At 39.9% G+C, this 23,989-nt stretch overlaps 1 long non-coding RNA gene and 1 pseudogene across 1 annotated transcript in view; one reads left to right on the top strand and one right to left on the bottom strand.

The window, feature by feature from the left end:
• The window catches only part of LOC143644970 (uncharacterized), a 326,292-nt gene that overhangs the window by 284,891 nt on the left and 17,412 nt on the right, over positions 1-23,989 (bottom strand). The gene's annotated exons all lie outside the window — the stretch shown is intronic.
• LOC143643807 (olfactory receptor 4C16-like) lies at positions 10,462-11,361 on the top strand (annotated as a pseudogene).

The raw sequence follows: 23,989 nt of genomic DNA, 5'->3' as shown, positions 1-23,989 counted from the left end.
GAGTAGGTTTTGAGATGGAAGAAGATAATGAATATTTCAAGTCTGTGTAGGAGAAGAAAATTTCTCAAGAAAGAGGAAAAAATATATCAGGGAAATATTGGGTCTATTTCTTTCATCATGGTCTGGACTTTGGCCAAGGTAAAAATTTCAAGTTAATTGATTGGAAGTATGGAAAGGATTGGAGAGGAACAGAATAGAATAAGTACATTTTCTATTTTCTATCTAAATATATGACATTTCTTTTATATTTTATTTGCATATAGTCCCTTCCAATGTCATATAGGCAAGACAGATCTAGCAAAATGATTTTGTTCATGGATATAAAGCCCAAAATAACCTTTCATTTAAAATTTGAAAAAATGAAATTCTTGTTGAAAGAAGTGGCATTTCAAACTTCCATAATTACTGACTTTTCCAGAGCAGAAAACATATTGAATGAAGAACTCATTGGCAAGACTTTCACTATTCTTTCTAAAACCACATTTCCTTCCCTCTTCTGCTTCCCTGCTCTGTTCCAGGAAGATGAGGATTTAAATTCCAGGATACAAAAAGTCTATATTGGTGTGATGGTTAGGTTCTGGTGTCACTTTGGCCAAATGATTATGTCCAGTTGTCTTATCAGGCAAGTACTGAGCTGACCATTGCTGCAAGGATATTTCATGGTTGATAACTAAGAATGCTGGTGTATTAAGATATTAGTCAGTTGAGTGCATCTGTGGCTGATTACATCTACTATCAACTAAGGTGCACCTCAGTTAATTCAATCAGTTGAAGATTTTTAGGAAGAATAGAGACTCTTTCACTACTTCTTTAGCCAGTGAGCCTCTCCTGTGGAGTTCATCTATACCCTTCATTGGAGACGCTTGCTTCACAGCCTGCCCTATGGATTCTGGACTCTTCCATTCCCATAGTTGTTTGAGACATCTTTATAAAGCTCATATTTACAGATATCTTCTGTTGGTTCTGTTTCTCTAGAGAACCCTGGCTAACACAGCATGGTACTGGGAGTGAATCTTGAGAAACAGAATCTTAAAAATGGGTTTTACAATTAGTTTTCTACTCTGATTAGATTCAGAGGTGCTAATGAATCTGTTTTCAATCATCAAGATGGCATTGACAGTCCATGAGGTGAATTGGAAAAAGAGAGACTCCAAATATTCCTATTAGATTCTGCTAATTTTCTGCTATACAAGGCAAGACTCTGGGTGATAATGTTTTTGACACCTTGAGGGACTTTTGTGGAATTAAGACCTGGAATGACTTTGGCTGGTTGTTGTTATATATGCTGGACACTGTGATGATGGAAAGGGATGAGCTGAAGGCCTTAAATTTGAAATTCAGTACCATATGAATGATGTGAAAGTTTTCTTGTGTGCTCTGAAAGAAAATTTTCTTTCCTATGGTTGTAAACTTAAGATCTCTGAAAACCAGATGCAAGTCATCATTCTGTGAGTAGCATATTTACAACAGAAACCTAAATCTCAGCATTGCAGAGAGTCTGCTGTTAAAATAAGGTTGTTGATTGGAAAACTATGGGTTCCTGAGACATGGGATGGTAATGATGGTGAAGGGAGTGATAGGAGCACTGGAACCTGCTGAGCATTTGCCAGATAGAACTGTAATGGACTGCCCCAAGGAAAACACCTCCAGCATGACCTCCAGCCTGCCTTGAGGAGGCGGCTTTCTGGCCTCTGCTCTGCACAGAGGAGTCTGCCATCCAACCTCCACCTAACAAGATTAATCCTTCACTCCTTGCTTACACTGTAACCACCTCCCCTGGGGAAACAGCCATCACTCCTCTGGTGCAACTAATCCTGTTTCAACAGATGAAACTGCAATGGAATGCTCTGAGGTAATTGGCTTAAAAGATACTTTGATTTCTTTTCATGACCCACTGCCACCACCCCACTTTTCTATAAGACCTATAACTAAAGTTGCCACAGGCCTTGGCAGGTGAGGTACAAAGGTTACCCATGAGGAGGTACCCTATGCTCCAAAAGAACTGCAATCTATATAGAAATAAATGGGTATTAAGGGTGTGGCATAATGGTGGAGGGAATATGAATTTGGGTAAAGCTGAATTTATTGATATAGTCCCAATAAACAGAGTCTTGTCATTTAGTGTTGTAGCTCAAGGAGTTATAAAGGACATTAACAGTTTGTTTTGATGGTCAAGTGAAACATGTATCAAATGGTGGCTGACAAGACCTGCAATAGAAATGACAGAACTTCCCAGGCATAATGTACATGAGAGAATCTACAGGCTTGGAGAGATGGAGTGTTAGAGTGGATTTATAATAGAAGATCTGTTCTCACACCCTAGGAACATCCAAGGACACATCTTTCACCAGAACCTTGAGAAATAAATTTGTGAGACTAGCTCCATCATGCCCTAAGGCTCTGCAGTCATGCTTCTTTGTAGTCAGATATAACTGTTGGAAGAGCTGTTACTAAGCTGGAATCCTTAAACACAATTGGAAGATTCAATCCCGAGAGAGCAGAAGCCATGTGGTGACAGTTAATCACCATAGATAAGGCGGGCATGGCCACCATAATGGACAGCAAACTCAAAGCTGTCAGATAATCTGATGTGTAAGACTTGCGGTGTTGGCTAGTAGATCGTAGGGTACCTAGAAGTAGAATAGATTGGGAAGTCAACTAAATTTTTGCTTGAACAGAGTTCTAGTCTGTTAGCCACCTGAATGCAAAATACCAGAAGTGGAATGGCTTTTAAAACAGGGAGTTAAATAAGTTGCAAGTTTGCAGTTTTAAGGCCATGAAAATGTCCCAATTAAAATGTCCAAATTAAGGCACTAACAAGAGTTCACCTTCACTCAAGAAAATCTGATGAAGTTAAGGGTTTCTCTCTCAACTGGAAAGACATGTGGTGAAAGTGGTAACATCTACTAACTTCCTCTCCAGGCCTTTTGCTTCATGAATCTCCTCTGGGGACATTCTCCTTCATCATCTCTAAAACTCACTGGCTGGTGGACTCTGCTTGATGGCTCTTTCATCATTCTCAAGCTTTCTCCAAAATGCTTCCTCTTTTAAAGGATTCCAGGAAAACTAATCAAGACCCACCTGGAGTGGGTGGAGTCACATCTCCCTCCAAAGAACGTTTAATACCCACAAGTGGGTGAGTCACATCTCTCTGGAGATAACCTATTTAAGTTTCCAATATGCACTATTAAATAAGGATTAAAACAGATGGTTGCTCCAAGCAACATTGATTAAGATGAAAACATGGCTTTTCTAGGGATCATAAATCCTACCAACCAGCCCAAGTAGGATGAGAGGAAGAATTCTAGGTCAAGGAACAGAATTCTAACTTGAATTACAAAAACAGAGAGTCATGCCCCTTAATCATTTCCCAGACTTGAGACAGTTTATAGACACAGAGCCCCTTGAATGAGGGGAAGGCTGTGTATCCTTGGGGAAGCACCCTTTTGCACTGCCCCAAATTTATGCTGTTAACCTAGCTCCCAGTCTTCTCCAAGGAGATCTGTGGCCTTCTACCCAAATGACTATACACTGGGGAAAAGGAAAAGGAAATGGTCAGATATTTCAGGGAACATTAGACACTGGCTCAGAAGTCACACATTTCAGGAGACTGAAAATGTCACTCTGGTCCACTGATCAGAGGAGAGACATATGGCAGTCAGGCGACTGATGGAGTTTTAGCTCAGGTCCATCCCACAGTGGAACCAGTGGGTACTGGGACCCATTCTGTGGTCTTTTCCTCACTTTCTGAATACATAATTGGACTCACCATGCTTAAAAACTGGCAGAATCCCCACATTAGTTCTCTGACACATGGAGTGAGGGCTATTATGGTAGGAAAGGCCAATGGAAGCCACTAAAATAACCCCTACTTAGCAAAATAGTGAATCAAAAGCAATACCATGTTCCTGGAAGAATCTTAAAGATTAGTATCACTCTGAAAGACTTGAAGTATGTAGGGGGTGGTGATTCCCACCACATCACCATTCAACTCTCTTATTTGGCCTCTGTAGAAAATAGATGGGTCTTGGAAGATGGCAGTGGATTATTATAAACTTAACCACGTTGTGACTCTGCATTGCAGCTGCTGTTTCAGATGTAGTGTCATTGCTTGAGCAGATAAGTACATTGCTTAGCACCTAGTATGTAGCCATTGATCTGGAGAATGCTTTTTTTCTCAATAGCTGCCAGTAAGGACCACCAAAATACAGTTTGCATTCAGCTGGCAAGGCCAGCAGTATACTTACTCTGTCCCAACTCAGGAGCATATCAATTCTCCATCTGCATGTCACAGTCTTGTCTGCAGGGATCTTGGTCAATTCTCCCATCACACTTTTCCATTATATTGATGATATCACACTGATTGGATCTAGTAAGAGAGAAGTAGCAACTACTCTAGACTTATTAGTCAGGCATTTGCAGACCAGGGAATGGGAGATAAATCAAAGAAAAATACACGGCATTCCACCTCAGTGAAATTTCTAGGTGTCCATGGTGTGGGGCATGTTGAGATAGCCCTTGTAATGTGAAGGATAAGCTGTTGCATCTGGTCCCTCCTGTACCAAAAAAGAGGCCTCCAGATTTTGAAGAAAGCATATTCCTCATTTGGGTGTGCTACTCTGGCCCATTTACTGAGTGACCAGAAAAGCTTCTAGTTTTGGGTGGGGACTGGGACAAGAGGAGGCTCTGCAACATGTCCAGTCTGCTGTACAAGCTGCTCTACCACTTGTACCGTTTGACCCAGCAGACCTAATAGTGCTGGAGGTATCAGTGGCAAAAAGGGATGCAATCTGAAGCCTTTGACAGGCCCCTACAGGAGAAAAACCACACAGAACCTTCGGACTTTGGAGCAGAGCCTTAGCATCTTCAGCAGATAGCTACTCTCTTTTTGAGAAACATCTTTCAGCCTACTACAGGGCCTTATTAGAGTCTGAATGCTAAACAGTGGAGTACCATGTTACTGTGAGACCTGAGTTACCTATTATCAGCTAAGTGTTGTCTGGCCCATCAAGCTATCAAGTTGGGTGTGCACAGCAGCACTCCATCATCAAATGGGAATGATATATTTGAGATAGGGCTTGAGCAGGTCCTGAAGGCACAGGTAAGAGAAATAAGGAAGTGGCCCAAATGTCCAGGACCCCCACTCCTGCCACATTATATTCACTTTCACAGACCACAGCTATGGCCTCTTGGGACTTCCTTAAAGTCAGTTGAATGAGGAAGAGAAAACTCAGACCTTATTTTTAGATGGTCTGCATGATATACAGGAGCTGCCTGGAAGTGGACAGCTGCAGCACTACAACCCCATTCTGGGTGCCTTTAAAGGATGTTGCTGAGGGGAAATTCTCCTAGTTGTCAGAACTTGTAGCAGTGCATGTGGATTTTCATTTTGAAGGAAAACTGTTTGTGTACTGACTCATAGGCTGTTGCTGATGGTTTAGCTGGATGGTCAGGTACTTGGAAGGACCGTGATTTGAAAATTGGTGGCAAAATTGTTTGGGGAGGTTTGTGGTTAGACCTTTCTGAGTGGGGAAAAACTTGAAGATATTTGTGTCCCATGTGAATGCTCACAAGAGGGTGGCTTCAGCAGAGGAATATCTCAACAAACAAGTGGATAAGATCACCCCTCCTCAGAATTGAAGTCATCTTCTTTCCTTAGCCACTCCTGCCATTGTCCAGTGGGCTCATGAAAAAAATGGGTCTTGTCCTAGGGATGGAGGTTGTACATGGACTCAGCAACATGGGCTTCCACTCCCCAAATCTGTGGCCATTGCTAAATGCCCAATCTGCCAGCAGTAGAGCCCCACACTCAGTCCTTGTTACGGCACCATTCACCCAAGTGATCAGCCTGCTACCTGGAAGCAGGTTGATAACATTGGACCACTTTGATCATGGAAGGGGCAGCAATTTGTTCTAACTGGACTAGATGCATGCTCTGTATATGGGTTTGGTTTGCATTTTCTGCATACAATGCTTCTGCCAAAACTACCATTCATGGATTTATGGAATGCTTTATCCACTGTCATAGTATTCCATACAGTATTGCTTCTGGTTAGGGAAACTACTTCACAGCAAATGAAGTGCAGGAATGGGTACATGCTCATGGAATTCTCTGATCTTGCCATGTTCCCCTCTTCCAGAGGGAACTGGGTTGGCAGAATGTTGGAATGGCCTTGTGATCCAATTCCAGTGCCAACAAAGTGGCAACTCCTTGCAGGGCTGGGACGGTGTTCTCCAGGAGGCTGTGTATGCTGTGAATCAGCATCCACTCTATGGTGCTGTTTCTCCCATAGCCAGGATTCATGGGTCCATGAATCAAAGGGTGGAAATGGGAGTGACACCACTCACTATTACCCCTAGTGATCCACTAGGAAAATTTGTGCTTCTTGTCCCTGAAACCTCAAGCTCTGCTAATCTACAGGCCTTAGTTCCAAATGGAGGCTTGCTCATTCCTGGAGACACAACAATGATTCCATTGAGCTGAAATTTAATATGCCCACCTTGTCACTTTGTGCTTCTCATGATGTTGAATTAAAAGGTGCAAAAGAGGATTACTGTTCTATCTGGGGTGGTTGGTCCTGACTGCTAAGGGTAAACAGGACTGCAGCTACACAATGGAGGTAAATTAGTATTTTCCTGGAATATAGGAGATCCCCTAGGGTGTCTCTTAGTATTACTATGCCCTGTGATTGAAGTCAATGGAAAATTGCAACAACTCAATCCAGGCAGGACTACCAATGGCACAGAAACTTCAGGAATAAAAGTTTGGGTCACCCACAACCCCCCCCCCCGGCAAAGAACCTCTGCCACCTGAAGTGGTTGCTGAGGGTAAAGAACATGGAATGGGGAGTGGAACAAGGTAGTGGTAAATATGCACTATGACCACATGACCAGTAACAGAACCGAGGACAGTGATTGTTTTCCTCCTTGTTTTGTTATGAGTGTGTTGGCATTTGTACATAAGCAAATATCTTGCTTTACTCTTATCATATGACATAAATGGTACTGTTTATGTTATAGTGTTTAAGTCATAGACTGTGAAATTTAAGAGTGAATGCTACTTAAGTTCTTGCACCCTATACTGGAGAGGTATAGTATATTTCTGGTTGTATGCAGGACTTTTGAGTATTGTTGGGTAAAATAAATGTCTGTTCTTGTGTTCTATTTGAAAAGTAAACATGTTTCAAGGCGATGTATATAGCTGCCAAGTTGACAGCTGCCAAATTAAGTGTGATGGTTAGTTTTTGGTGTCAACATGGCCAAATGACTATGCCTGATTATTTGGTCAGACAAGCACTAGCCTAACCATAGCTGTGAGAATATTTTGTGCTGGTTGATAAGGAGAAATGCTGGAGTATTAAGCCATCAGTCAACTGATTGCATCTGTGGCTGATTACATCTAAAATCAACTAAGGCATGCCCATCACAACAAGATAATCCAATCAGCTGAAGGCTTTTAAGGAAGAAGAGAGACTCTTTCACTGCTTCTTCAGCCAGTGAGCCTTTCCTGTGGCATTTTTCCAGACCCTCATTGGAACCACCAGCTTCACAGCCTTACAGATTCAGACTCTTCCATTCCCCTGGTGGCATGCAACACCTTTATAAATCTCATATTTACATATCTCGCCTGTTGGTTCTGTTTCTCTAGAGAACCCTGACTAACACAAATGATCTGTTCCTAAACCAACTCCAAACTGACAACCCCTCTCACCCACTAACCCAGATCTAGAATAGTTAAGCTAAAACTGGATGCAAAATCATGAACTACTACTGGCTCTGGGGCTAAAACAGGGGTTAAGACAGGATATTTACTCTTCATTGGCAAATATAGAATTGCCATATGTCCTGGCAATACCATTGCTAGGTATCTACTCAAAGGACATGAGGGGAAGGACACAAATGGACATTTGCACACCAATGTTTCTAGCAGCATTATTTACAATTGCAAAGAGATGGAATCAGCCAAAATGTCCATCAACAGACAAGTGGCTAAACAAACTGTGGTATATGCATACGATTGAATATTATGCAGCTGTAAGATGGAATAAAGTTTTGAAGTATATAACAACATTGATGAATCTTAAGGACATTATGCTGAGTGAGATTAGCCAAAAACAAAAGGACAAATACTGTACGGTCTCACTGATAGGAACTGACATTAGTGAATAAACTTGGAATATTTTGTTGGTAACCAAGACCATCGGGGGAAAGAAATAGGGTAAGTTATTGGGTAATTGGAGCTGAAGGGATACAGATTGTGCAACAGGACTGAATATAGAAACACAGAAATGGACAGCACAGTACTACCTAACTGTGATACAATTATGTTAAAACACTGAATGAAGCTGCATGTGAGAATGATATAGAGGGAGGAGAGCTGGGGGCATAAATGAAATCAGAAAGAAAGATAGACAATAAAGATTGAGATGGTATAATCTAGGAATGCATAGAGTGTATAATGATAGTGACTAAATGTGCAAATTTTTAAAATGTTTTTGCATGAAGAAAAGCAAAGGAATGCCATTACTGCCGGGTGCTGAAAATAGATGGTAATTAATATTTAAAAATTTCAACTTATGTGTGAGATGAAGCAAAAAATGTTTATTTGGTACAAAATTTATATTTTGATTAGTGCATCTCCTAATATAACTTATGTAGATAGCTTGGTTGAACACCATAAGTACATGGAACCTTGGGTAGGACATGAGATTTTGTTGGTTTGTCCAGAGTGATTGCCCAATGAATCCTAGAGTGATTTGATCAGTGAGTGGAAAAGTATTTGCAAAGTCCCCTTTGGGGAATGGTGAGAATGGGGCTAAATTCAACTTCCCCAAATTGAATTCTTGATATTCTCACAAGCACTGTGGACAACCAAAGCTATAGGCTGAACCCCTAATCTTGGGGTTTGTTCATATGAAACTTAACCCCACAAAGGATAAGTCAAGCCTACTTAAAATTAGGCCTAAGAGTCACCCCCAAGAGAACCTCTTTTGTTGCTCAGATGTGGCCTCTCTCTCCAGCCAATGCAACAAGCAAACTCACCACCCTCCCCCTGTCTATGGGGGACATGACTCCCAGGGGTGTGGACCTTCCTGGCAATGTGGGACAGAAATCCTAGAATGAGCTGAGATTCAGCATCAAGGGATTGAGAAAAACCCTAGAATGAGCTGAGACTCAGCATCAAGGGATTGAGAAAACCTTCTCGACCAAAAGGGGGAAGAGTGAAATGAGACAAAATGTCAATGGCTGAGAGATTCCAAACAGAGTCGAGAAGTTATCCTGGAGGTTATTCTTATGCATTAAGTAGAGATGACCTTATTAGTCAAGATGTAATGGAGAGGCTGGAGGGAACTGTCTTAAAATGTAGAGCTGTGTTCCAGTAGCCAGGTTTCTTGAAGATGATTGTATAATGATATAGCTTTCACAGTGTGACTGTGTAATTGTGAAAGCCTTGTGTATGATGCTCCTTTTATCTACCTTGTCAACAGATGAGTAGAACATATGGAATAAAAATAGATAATAGGGGGAACAAATGTTAAAATAAAAAATAAAATAAATCATGAACTATTGATTAAAAATCTCCTAACTTTTCATTTAGACATGGAGCTTTAGGGACTCTTGGGTGTTCTAATAGGTAATTTTCAGAACTGTGAGATGAATATTGAAATGGGGATGTTTGGTATTTGAGATAAATTATTACCAATTGGCAAAGAACATTCATTTCTGTTTATTAGTGTATATGAAGTCCTATATACCATTATGGTGTTTGAAAGTAGAAGCATTATAGAGAAACTATAAATGTCTTCTGTCATTTCTGAACTGGAGTATATAGAAGAGACCATACTATGGAGTGAAGAATTATGGCATATTGTACATTTATAACTAGCATAAATTTGTATAAATATGCATAACTAACATGCAATATATAAATATATGCTTAAATGAGATGTTCTTTGTGGAGGTGTGTTGGTGTTGGATTTTATATTAACCTACCAAGGTATCCTAAATGCTTATAACAAAACATGAAAACTTGACTTCCAAAGTTTATTGAATATGAAAAACATGAACTAAATAATAAATTGGTGTCATGTCTCTACACTTTACATTCATCAGACAGGTGAACATATAATAGAAGCAGCATGCAAAATCTAAAAATGGGTTACATTTGAATAGTGTCTCAGGAAAATATCATATTTTAAGCTTATTTGAGGGTCATAATGACCCTATGAAATGTTATTAAAAATTGAGGAACAGAGTTAAATTGACTTTAGAGGAAACCACAGTGAGAATGTTCCTGATGAGGAATTTTATTTTGCTGAAATATGTTCTGTATTATTACACAGTTCCATGAATTAATTCATTTATATTAGTCCATAAAATCACATAGTACCATGTGTTGATTCTTTTATTTTTTACAGGTGAACCATTTCACACTCATATTTTCTCCTGTTTCATGACCTCATGCGGTTGCATAATAATGGGACCGAATTCATTCTGCTTGGATTGACCCAGGATGCTTTCAGGAAGAAATTAGTATTTGCTGTCTTCTTATTTTTTTATTGGGAATCTTGTTGATAATTTAGTGGTGATTGTTACCATCAAGACCAGCCAGGCACTTGGGAGTCCAATGTGCTTCTTCCTTTTCTATTTTCCTTCATCTGATACCTGCTTCTGTACTTCCATAGCCCCTAGAATGACTATATTTGATGGCCCTTTCTAAGATGACCACTGTCTCTTTCAGTGAGTGCAGAATCCAGGTCTTTTCACACCATTGCTTTGGCTGCCTGGAGATCTTCATCCTTATCCTCATGGCCGTTGACCACCACGTGGCCATCTCTAAGTTCCTGCCCTACACACCCTCACAAATCGGTGCATATACAGTGTGTTGGGGTTGTGGCATGGTTGGGATCCTATCTGCATTTTTTGGCTCAGGTTTTTCTGACCTTAAGTTTACCTTTCTGTGGTCCCAATGTGAATATACACTATTTCTGACTTGCAGCCCTTGATGAAACTTGCCTATGTAGATATCTATGTGATCACTTCATTATTGGTGCCCAATAGTGGGGCTGTTTGCACAGTGAGCTTGGTCTTATATCAGTTTGCATTCTCTCAGAAACCACAGTGCAGAAGGGTGGGGAAAGCCCTCCACCTGCCTCTTCCACATCATCGTGGTCATCTTGTTTTTTGTGCCTTGCATATTCATATACACAACCAGCTTCCCCATGGATAAGAGGAGAGATGTGTTTTATACCATTGAACACTTTTGTGAACCCTCTGATCTATACACTAAGAAATGCCGAGGTGAAAAATGCAATGAGGATGTTATTGAGCAAGACATTGATCTGATATGACAAAAGATGAATGGACGTTTCAGATCCTTCTTCACAGTTTGGTATTTTCACTGCCCTTTTCATGTGGATATTTGCTATTTTCTTCTTTTAGTTGACCACCTAAATATGTATATCCTCAGACTGGAAGATTCTCCTTCTTCCAGTGTCTCCTTTATTTGACAATTCATTCCCAGCATTTCTCATCAAAGACAGCAGAAGTATGAGATTCAAGTATCCATATAAAATCCATGTTGAATGAGACAGTATATATAGCCTAGGTGATCTCCATTCTTAATTCTCTGGTTTATACACCAAATCTATACCATGTATTTGCCTAGTTGCTTTTGGAATAGAGGCAGAACACTAACAGTCAGAATCACACTTCTGAAAGGGTTCCTTATCTTAGAAGGGCTTTGGATGTTTGGATTTTATTCATGTTTTTCTCTTTTGAACATCTACTTTATGACCTTAATTTGGCCACTTATATTTCGCTTTGGGAAGTAGAGATATAAATATTTTTCATGAGTCATAATAATTATAATAAATAGTTTATTATATAGTATTATTATGATCATAGCACAAATGGTTCAAATAAAAGTACTCTTTTCAAAGTCAGATGTAGCTTTTACTAAAATAATCTTCTATATTTATATAATTTATATATTTATATGAACTAGAATTAGGATGTGCAGACAGTTGATGGTAAGGAATTTGGAACTGTAAATTGATAAAAGAATGTAATAAATGAGAGGAAGATTTTTAGATTTGAAAGAGTTTAGCAGAATGGAACTAAAGACTGAATGTACAGCCTCAGAAGGTTTCCTCCATTTAAGTCAATATCCTGAGAAGAAGAGAATGTATTCTGAGAATAATAATAGGGACATTTGTGTGTAGAGGGCATCAGGAACATATAAATTATCCTGGATTTCCTGGGCTGGCATAAGTAGTTCCCTCCCTTTCTTGTAAGAAAAGTTTTCCCCTGCTGACACACTATGCTATTACCTCATCTGAAGAAGTCACCACGCAGGGTTATATTTGTTCACCTTGTGAGCTTCCTCCTCCATCATTTGTTACTTCCAACCAGCAAGGATTTAGGAAAGTGCAAGCATAAAAGAGCAATCCTTGCTTTAGGAGGAAATGAAATACATGTGGAAATTGCAGGACCAGGATAATTAATACAAGGGGCCCTAGGAGAGTGGGCAGGAATCTTGAATATAAATCTAGAGACTGAAGAATTTTGACTTGAAGATACTCATTTTTGATTTGAGGTTTGATGCTTTGACAAGGACATCTAGAGCTGACTCCTTAAAGGATATGCATGATAATAGTTGTATTCATTTTCTAATGCTTCTGCAACAGATTATGGCAAAATTATATCTTATACTTCTGTAAGCTGGAAGTATGACACACGTCTCACTGGGCTAAAGTCTAATTGTCAGGAGGGTTATGTTCTTTATTGGAGGCTCTAAGAAAGAGTGTATTTCCTTGGCTTTTCCATCTTCTAAAGGCTGCCCACATTCTTTTGATCATGGCCTCTTCCCTCTGCCTTCAAATACAGCAAACTTGCATCTCTTGACTTTTCCCCCATGGTAACATCTCATTTTGATTTTTTTTCCTGCCTCTCTTTTTCATGTTTAGAGAAGCTTATCATTATGTTGAGTCAAACTGGAAAATCCAGCATAATTTCCCTATTTTATGAACAGTTGATTAACAATATTACTTCCATCTGTAACGTTAATTTCCATTAAGGTTTTGTGTCATGTAATTCAATATATTCAAAGGTTACAAGGATTAGAATATGGACATCTTTGGGGCAAATAATCTCCCTACCACCGTGGCCCCCGGGAATTAAAATTAAGATGGAGGAAGTTCCTTAACTTAGTATTGAAGAGTGGAGTAGAAGGCTCAGGACACTGAGAATGTAGAAGCTAAAGTCAGAAAAGACTCAAGCTGACTGTATTTCCTGGGGGGACCCAGAAGATACCCCCTTCATTTAACACAATATGGGATGTGTTGGTGTGAAAAGCACAAATATTTTTAATATGCTTTATGAGAACGTTCGATGAAGATGCACCCCTAGAACTTTACTTCCTGGTATCAATGGAAATTGTGGGATTCTATAAGGGCAGGTAGCAGTGATCAGTAACTTTTGCAGGCAAGGTGGATATATTTATCAATGATAGCAAGAACTAATTGCAGTCAGACACCTTTTTCTTGTGAAAATGGAGATAGATCAAGGTGTTCTAGGAACAAGATGGATGGGCAACCAACTAAGATATGGCATGACTTGTTTTAAAATCATAAAAAGACTTGAGGAGTAAAACATTAATGTCTGCTACTACAATAGAAAACTGTAGTTCCTCATCCAAGTGGAGAACAAAATGATTTTTCAGCCCAGGACTCAGTGATTCAATGGGATATTGGATCTCATTGTGGAAACACCAACACACTAAAATATGCAAAAATATCCATTTCATCCTTACACAAAGGAACATATGGTGTCTGTGTAACTTTGCAGTAGGGAAAGCCCAGTATTTTCAAAGATTGTTGGATATGAGTTCAGTGTGGACAATGATAGCAAGGGACCCAGCTGTTACTACTGCACCCTTTAGTTAGAGTAAGACATTGCAAAGGTCAGGCATTAAATTTCAGTCCAAGTTTATCCCATAGTGGATTAATGGGTCCATGAAGACAACTCAGGTTATTTTCTAGGTTTCTGAGTGCATTTACTAACTGACATACTTTTATTGGTTCCAATACTGTAGGAAAAGTACCCGTTTCATAGAAATGACAAATGGAAGATCATGAGACATGTATTTACAGGAAAGATAGTAAATCAAAATCACTACTTTATCTTGAAAGGCCGTGAAAAGATTAGTGACCCTACTGAAGGAGTGAAGAAGTCAGAGGCAATATTCCCCATCTTATTTCTGTCTTACTAACCTGTCTGGACTCTGCAAAAACTAAATTCATTATGGTGGATGATAGTAGGGCTCCAGTTTTAGCTCCTTTTCCTGAGCATTTATCATTCTAGAATTGAAATATTGTACCTTGGTGAATGCATTCTTCTGGATGCTCTGATAGGGAGTGTGTTAGTTAGATTCAGTTGTCAACTTGGCCTGGTGAGCATACCTAGTTCTGTTGCTGCAGACACAAGCCAATGGTATGTCAACCTCATCTGTTGCTAATTACATCTGCAGTCAGCTAGGAGGCGTGTCTGCTGCAATGAGTGACGTTTGACTTAATTGGCTGGTGCTTAAATGAGAGAACGCAATGTAGCACAGCCTAAGCAGCTTGGCATTCCTCATCTCAGCACTTGCAGCTCAGCCCAGGCCTTTGGAGATGCAGAAAGAAGTCACCCCCAGGAAAATTGTTGGAACCCAGGGGCCTGGAGAGAAGACCAGCAGAGACCATCTTGTGCCTTCCACGTAAGAAAGAACCTCAGTGGAAAGTTAGCTGCCTTTCCTCTGAAGAACCAACAAAATAAATCCCCTTTTATTAAAAGCCAATCCGTCTCTGGTGTGTTGCATTCCAGCAGCTGGCAAACTAGAACAGGGAGCATCAGGATTAGTTCACCTTTATATTGAAAGTATGCAGACATTTCTTTCTCCAGGGCAATGCTACTTCTTCCTATCTCTTAATTTTGTCTTCAGGAAATTTTATCTTTTAAATATTTTTCAGAATGTATTAATGACTAGCTAGACCTGTGACCAGGAATTGGTAAGTATGCTAATTACTCCTGTAAGATAAGTCCATACCAAATGGTGGGAGAGAAAACTCAGGAAGTCACAGGAGCCTGTCACTTGGGTGAAATTTTTCTCATGACCTTAGAATTCACTTGTATTACTATGTAACTTATCACCCATAAGCAGTCATCCTGATGGAAGAGAAGAAAGGTCTGTTATGGGCTCCATTAAGACACCAGCTGAACTCAACTCTTTGAGTTGAGATGCTGTCCTTAGGATTCAATGTATGCTCTGATCCACTGCCTGACAGGTGGTGCTGTGTTCCCACTTTCCTGATATATTTCTTTATGAGATCTAATGGGTGGAAGCAGAAGCGGCCCCTATTACTGATACTACTAGGTCCCCATTTTCAGAGTTTCAACTTCACCTGGGTGAAGTTCCTGGTTCCTGGAGAAGATTACACAACTGATGGGGACACCCCAGGAGTTCCATTCAAATGGAACCAACATTTTGTGCCCCTCATATCAGTAAAGCAGCAGGAAATAAGAGTTATCTTCCTGACTGGGGTTCTTGATTCTACAGTAGCTGGGGATGCTACTGTGGAGGTGGATCAAGGAGAACTATATCCAGGATGCAGAGGATTCATCAAAGCATGCCTTAACACCTGCACACCCAGTGATAACTGTAAATGGGCAGTTTCAGCAATCACAGTCCAACAAGAATGAGGCAATTATCAGCTTAGGACATTGGAGATCAGGTTTATAGTCATGAAACCAGGCAAAAGTCCAAACAAACTGAAGTTCTGGTCAAGCATGACAGAGTGGGTGGCTGAAAATAAAGATCATCGACATCAGTTATGATTCTGGGAATTACTACTCAAAAATAATATAGTTTTGCTTTGTATTTTTTTTTATGTTTGGTGAGTATGAAGATGTGACTTGCCATCATCCTACAGACAATTCTGTAATTTATTTGACTTCTACCTTCCAGTTAAATAAGGAAATGAGGACAGGTTGTTTTCAAAAGAAAAATAAAATTACTGAAGAGCACATAATATATTGGAGAGGCAAGATATCTGAAAAGGGTATTAATGAATCTTATCAAGTAAATGGATGGTCACAATTTAGGTATCTCCATACATTTATTTGTCCTAATCTACCTTCCAAATATTTTTCTACTAGCTCAATCATAAACATTTCATGTACCACCATCTCCCACTCTTCTCACACTGCCGGTTACCTTGGCATTCTCTGGGGGCAGGCTGTTTTCTGGCAGGTTCTCAATTGTGTCTGGCCTGGTGAGATCACCTAGGTCTGAGCCAATTAGAGCCATGTAGATTCATTTGTTATTGTTACTATGGAAAAATAGTCACAGTATATTAAAGCAGCAAATCATGTAATGGTGATATTCCTTTCTATGAATAAAAGCACAATGTGAAAAAGTTTATATAGATATAGGGAAAAGATTTTTAATGAAAGGAATTATAAGAAGCTATTAATAGTGATTATCTTTATAGGAGAGGATGGAAAAAAGATATTTTTTCACTTTGTACATTTTTTTTTTAAATAGATTCCCCTTTTATTTATTTATTTATTTTACATGGGCAGGCACCGGGAATCGAACCCCGGTCCTCGGGCTTGGCAGGCAAGCATTCTTACCTGCTGAGCCACCGTGGCCTGCCTACTTTGTACATTTTTGAGAAGTTTGAATCTTTATGTGCCTAGGGTCACATGGGTGGTGATATTATGTACAGGCATATTTCATTTTATTGCACCTTGATTTATTATGATTCACAGATATTGCAGTTTTTACGAAGTAAAGGTTTGTGGGAATCCTGCATTGAGCAAGTCTATCAGTGCTATTTTTCCAACCCCATATACTCATTTTGTGTTCCTGTGTCATATTTTAGTAATGTTGGCATTTCAAGGTTTTTGACTAGTATATCTTTTATGGTGATCTGTGCTCAGTGGTTTTTTATGTTAATCATTTTGGGACAAGTCACACCCTTATAAGATGTTGAACTTATTTGATAATAGTTGTTAGTGTTCTGACAGCTCCACTGCCCAGCAATTCCTCATCTCTCCCCCTCCCTTCAGGCTTCCTCATTCCCTGAGACACAGCAGTACTGAAAAAAGGCCAATTAATAACTCTACAATGGTCTCTGAGTGGTCAAGTGAAAGGAAGATTTGCACATCTCTCACTTCAAATTGAAAGCTGGGAATAATTAAGCTTAGTGAGGAAGGCATATCAAAAGTCAAGAGAGATTGAAAGGTAGACTTCTTCCACCAAATAGCCACATTGTAGAGGGAAAAGTCTTGAAGGAATTAAAAGTGCTACTCCAGTGAATACCTAGCCTTATTTCTGATGTGGAGAAAGTTTTAGTGGTCCAGATAGAAGATCAAAGCAGTCACAACATTCCCCTAAGCAAAGCCTAACCCAGCAGCAAGGCTGTAACTTTCTTCACATCTGTGAAGGTTTAGTGAGGTGAGGAGGATGTATAAGAAAACTTTGACACTAGCAGAGTTTGGTTCCTGAGGTCTAAATACGAAGGAAGCCACCTTCATGGCATAAAATGTGTAAAGTGAAGCAGCAAGCACTGATGTGGTACTGCAGCAAGTTAACTAGAAGATCAAGCTAAGAAAATTTGTGAAGGTGGCTACACTAAACAACATATTTTCAATGTCTTCAGAATGGGTTTATATGGGAAGAAACCTTCTTGGCCTTTCACCACTACAGAGGAAATATCAGCACCTGGCTGTGAAACATCAAAGGGCAGGCTGACTAATTTATTAAGAGCTATGGCAGCTGATGACTTTAAGTTGAAGCAAATGCTCATTTACCATTACGACACCCCTAAGGATCTTAAGAACATTCCTTCTTCTCCATTGTCTGTGCTCTTTAAATGGAAAACAAAGCCTGTATTTAAGCACATCCATTGACCACATGGTTTACTAAGCACTTGAAGCCACTTTTGAGACCTACTGCTCAGAAAAAAAAATATTCCTTTCAAAATAGAGCTGTTCATTGACAATGCACCTAACTTAACTAAGAGCTCTGATGGAGAGGTACAAATAGATTAATGGTGTTTTCATGCTTGCCAACACAACATTCATTGTGCAGCACATGGATCAAAGAGTAATTTTACATTTCAGGACTTGTTGTTTAAGAAACACATTTCATAGGGCTATAACCACCATAGACAGTGATAGTATAGATGGATCTGGGAAAAGTAAATTGAAAACCTTCTGAAAGGGATTCACCATTGTAAATGCCATTAAGAAAATCCATGATTCATTGGAGAAGGTCAACAGATCACAATTAACAGGAGTTTGGGAGAAATTGATTCCACATTTCATTGATTATTTGGAGGTGTTCAGGAGTTCAGGGGAGAAGTAACTACAGCTGGAGTGAAAATAACAAGAGAACTAGGACTAGAAGTGGAACCTGAAGATGCCACTGAATGGCTGCAGTCTCATGATAAAACTTTAGTGGATGAGGAGTTGCTTCTTATGGATGATCAGAGAAAGTGGTTTCTTGAGATGGATTCTATGCTTGGTGAGGACACTGTGACAATTATTCAAATGGTGACAAGAGATTGAGAATATTATACAGACTTGTTTTGAAAGATTGACTCCAGTTTTATAAGTTCTTTTGTGGGTATAATGTAGCATCTCATACCAGTGAAAAGTCTTCCTTGAAAGCAAGAGTCAGTCACTGTGGCAAACTTCAGTGTTGTCTTGTTTAAAAAACTGGCACAGCCACCCCAGCCTTCAGCAAACACCACTCTGATCAGTCAGCAGCCATCCTGACTGATGCCATCTTGGGGCAGAACCCTTCACCAGCACTAAGAGGATGACTTGCTGAAGGCTCAGATGGTGGTTAGCATTTGTAGCAACACAGTGTTTTAAATTAATGTATGCAGATTATTTTTAAAACATATTGCACACTTAATAGACTCTGGTGCAGTATTATATTTAAAGTACATATTTATATGTACTGGGAAACCGAAAAAATGCATGAGTTATTTTATTGCAATGTTCAGTTTATTGCAATGGTCTGAAACTGAAAGGGCAATATTTACAAAATGTTGTTTCACTGTACTAATTTTCCAGCACTGCTATAACAGAGTATCACAAACTAGATGGGTTCAAACATCAGAAATTAGTTTTTTAACAGTTGTCGATGCTGGAAGTCTGAAATCCACAGGGGATATTCTTTTCCTGCTTCTTCCTTCTCATGTTTTGCTGGCATCATTGGTCTTTGGTCTCTGCCTCAGTTGCCACATGTTTTCCTCTCCTGTGTCTATATGCCTACAGCCAATTCTCTCTGTATGAAAGGACAGCAGTAATCTTGGATTAGGGCCAACTTTAATCTACTTTGGCCTCATTTTAACTAATAACATTTTTTTTAAAGACTCAATTTTCACAAGTCACATTCATGTCTTTGGATGGGACACAATTCAGCCCACAATATATTCCCTTCTTATTTTCTTCTTCTTTTAAATTATTTTATTGTGAAGAAGAAAATCAATACAAATGTACTTTTAAGAAACTTAGAATTTTCAGTTAATCATGATGAATTATTTATATTTTTCTTCTCTCCTATAAATATTCATGAAGGTAAGTGCAAAGAAAGAAAATTGTGCACTAATCTATGACAACGAAAAGAAGCGTACAGGAAATACTAGATGGTGAAAGATTTGCACACAACTTTCAAAATAAAGAGAGGAGTGCTAGATCTCTGACTTAGCAGAGGGCAAAAAGTGGCAATCATTGGAGGAAGCGTAGAGAGAATGACAACCTGATTCAGCTGCAAAGTGCCTGAGATGTAGGGACTCGGAGCATCAGGTTCCACAGAGGGTAGTCGGGAACCACGTTGAATTATAGGCAGATGGTTTTATTGCACTAGGTGGTTTTCCACACAGATAGGAAGCACCTCTTGCGTACTATTCTACAGAAGGTTGGAGTTTATTTTATTGTGGTGTTTGGAAAAATTGTGCTCCGGAATTTCTGGTCAGGGACGGTCAGTGATGAAATATGCAGCTGCATGTGCAAGGGCTAAGTGTAAATCTACACCGTAAACTACAGGTCTTTACCTCACACGGCTTCCAGGGTGCCAGTGGCCACGACACCGCCTCACCAACCTCCCATTATTCTGACTCATCCCAGACAGGAGGGTGGACGGTGGTTGTTTTCCTTTTTTATTTTCCAGCAGAAAACATATATTTGATATTATACTGCCTGATCCCCCCAAAATAAGCACCCAGACAATAACCAACCCCTCGCACACATTTAGAGATTCCAAAGAATTTTTATTCCTCAGCTTTCAAAGTAAATTGAGAGATTTTGCTTCTGGGCAGGATGACAGGATTAGTAAATTGAAACAAAGAAGACAATTAAATTTTACCTTCAAAAAAAGCAACTAAGAGTTCCGGGAAGATGCAGAACAGGATAGGTTGAGTTCACACCTGCTTCAAGGAACACCTAGAGAAGGCTTGGGGAGGTAACTGGGATGGCAATTCCAGGGTGTAAATGACCTGGGAATATATTATACACCATATAGGAAGGCCCTGGCTGCAAATGCTGAAGAATTGAGATGCAGAGAACCAGAGAACATCCAGCTAGTGCAAACAACAGAATCACCGCTGTCCAAATGTAAGCCCGGAGCCCTCAGGAATGCATGGACAGGGAGACAGGGACCAGGAACTAAGCCAAGCCAGGTTCCTTGAATGACCTACCCTCATGTGTGCACCCCTGTGAACCCTGCAGTCGCCTGTACATCCAGGCCGCGGTCGCTCATCTTCATACCCGGGCCACACCTGCCCCAAGCCCCACAGAGGCAACCCCCAGCCCACTGACCCTTAGCTTTGCACATGTGAACACCAGGGCTCTACCCCCTAGACTTGTGCACATCAAGGCCACCCCACAGACATGCACATGATTACAGCCACATCCTCACCAACAGGCACTGGTGCATCCGTGCACTGACCTCTACACCCCTGCATTCTGACCCCTTGCCTCACACCAGTGCATACCCTTGGCCCACTCTGCAGCACAAGTGTCCTCTTCCCACACCTGCAGGTGCTCACATTTCTGCTACATAGTCGCCTGCCCACATGTGCACCCCTACCCCAAGCCATCTCCCGCACCTGCACAACTGCACCTGGGCCCCTCTCACCCAGAGTCACTTTCTCCACGTCTATATCCTGCAACCCCCACAAACTGCGCCCTTCCCCTACACACACACACATTCACATCTTGGGGTCCCTGAACCCTTCTACCTACACGAGTACACACCTGTGCCCTGCCCTCCCTGTGCCCCAAATGCATGCCATCTACCCCACATTCTTATATCAGTGACCCCCACACTACACATGCCACCCACATTCTACACGCAGTCTTCTGTTCCATTCTGCTAAACTATTTCAAATCTAACCTTCCTCTCATTTATCACATTCTCTTATCAATTTACAGTTCCAGATTCCTTACCATCAACTGTTTGCACATGCTAATTCTCGTTCATAGAAATGAATATTTATTCTTCTACTTCTAATGAATCTTAAATTGAGACTTTCTGATGTCAGCAAGTATTGGGATTTTTCTTAACTACGATAAAGGCAAAGTTGGTTTCATGTGACATGGATCACATGAAACACATTTATGAGTGCCAAGTGGACTTAAATCTGGTGTGACGCAGAATGATAAATGTGAACACAACACTCCCTTTGTGTTAACCTTTGTTGGAACCAGTATTACCGGGCTGGCACTCCTGGACCTTGACTCACCAAGACAAAGAATTGAAACTCAAGTCAAGGTTGGGAGAGCAAGGTGAGTCATTAAAAGCAGTAAGTAAATCTGGGTGTGCAATAAACTTGCTCCTCCACCCATGAAAAAAAAAAAGCAGTAAGTAAAGAGAGGAAGAAAATCTGGCTGGGAGTCCTGGTATATTTGATAATAAGTCCTGGGTTTTGGCACCAAATTATGTTTGCCTCAGCTTTACACAGCTGGGAGTCCCGGTCCTTGACTTGCTGAGACAAAGAATTGAAGCTCAAATTGAGGTTAAGAGAATAAGGTGATTTATTAAAGCAGCAAGTGAAAGAAGGAAAGTACATCCTAAAGAAGGAGGGACTCAGTGGGTGAAGAACCAGATTGGCCTTAGTTACAACTTTAGTTTAGCATTTTATGGGGCCAGCTGATGGCAGTACTGCACACACATTACTGGGGACTTTCTTGGGATTTTTCCTTTGTGGCTTTGTTTGTTGCTTTAACAGTGTGTTCTGATTGCACTTTACTCAACTTAACCATGTAACCCTCTGTTAAAGTTGGTTCTAGTCTCCTGGGGGCAGCCTTGGGACGGTTCCCTTTTCCCCATGAGGCAGGATCATGGCTTCCTAACTACCTAACAGTTTGAAAGGATTATGGACCCTTGGAAAGCCATGTTTTAATCCTGATCCATCTTGTGCAGGCAAGCATTTCTTTTAATCCCTATTCAAGAATGTAGGTTGGAATCTTTTGATTAGATTATCTCTACAGAGATGTGACACGCCCAGTTGTGGGTATTAACCTTGACTACATAGATGTGACTCCACCCATTCCAGGTGGGTCTTGATCAGTTACTGGAATCCTATAAAAGAGGAAACATCATTGGAGAAAACAGCACAGTCACAGGAACTATGAGAACCCACGCAGCCAGAGACCTTTTGAGATGAAGAGGAATACATCCCCCCGGGGAGCCTCAGGAAGCAGGAAGCTTGGGGAGAAACTTAGCAGAGGTTGCTAAGTTCACCATGTGCCTTTTCAGTTGAGAGAGAAACCCTGGAGCTCATTGGCCTTCCCTGAGTGAAGGTAACCTCTTGTTGGGGCCTTAGTTTGGACATTTTATAGACATGCTTTAATGGGGACATTTTCATGGCTTTAGAACTTGAAACATGCAACTTAATAAAGTCCCCTTTTTAAAAGCCATTCTGTTACTGGAATGCCACAATAGAACAGCTTTCATAGCCAATTACATAATATCTAAGTATTCTGTCACCACACTTATTTTTTGTGTATTTTTTACTTCAAACACAGGAAACCTATAGACCCTTGATTCTTCCATGGCATCATTCTATTTCATAAATGATAGGAATTAGGATGCTGTATCTCAGGTAACAATTAAATAGTTAACTTTGCAACTGAATTGTCTTTCTTTTTATGAACAGGAAATCTAATTTATTTAAGCCACATGTTATTGCTGATATTCTCGTTCCTTTTTTGGGGGGAGGGATAAAAAATATTCATTATATAATGCTTCTTTTGTGTTTGTTTTTTCATTTTTATAGCGTGTTTATGTTTTAAGAGAGAGCATATTTTAAACATATCTTATGGGCTGAAATTAACACAAAACGTTTCTTGCATTTGTTTTAAATAGGAAAAAAGTTACAGATAAAAATGGTGGTATATTTAAATGGAAAATTATATATTTTCAGATATGTGAATAATAACTTAGATTAACATGAAGATGAATCTTGCTAACTTTTAAAGTCCACAGACTGTATTAAGGATATTTTGAAGAGTTCCCTTAGCTGTAACATTCCAGACTGGCATGTGTAATAAACATGGTTTCTTGTATGAAAACATTAAAATTCTTAGCTGACATGAAGCTTTTCACATCATATAATTTTTTTTCAGAAAAATTTATCTTCAATTTTTCTTATGCTATGAAAACATTTGAGCTTTTCAAAGATTTTTTTTTGTAAACACTAGTGAAAATGTACTGATATTGAACTCATATTTGCTCTTTGGCCTCTTATTCTGTCTTGTGTTCTCTCACTTTTGGCACAAATATTGCATATCACATTGACTTGGTTTATTTTTACAAGTTCTAAGAGCTTGATATACTTTGGTAACATTAAATGGATTATAAAATATGTAGTAACTAATTGTTCAACTGAACGTCATTTTCTGTACCTGTTGATAATAAGCATTTATAACA

Source organism: Tamandua tetradactyla, chromosome 8 (genome assembly GCF_023851605.1).
Source record: "Tamandua tetradactyla isolate mTamTet1 chromosome 8, mTamTet1.pri, whole genome shotgun sequence".
In the NCBI taxonomy this organism is placed as follows: domain Eukaryota; kingdom Metazoa; phylum Chordata; class Mammalia; order Pilosa; family Myrmecophagidae; genus Tamandua; species Tamandua tetradactyla.
Note: the sequence above shows the minus strand (reverse complement) of the source record. Positions and strands in the feature narration are given on the sequence as shown.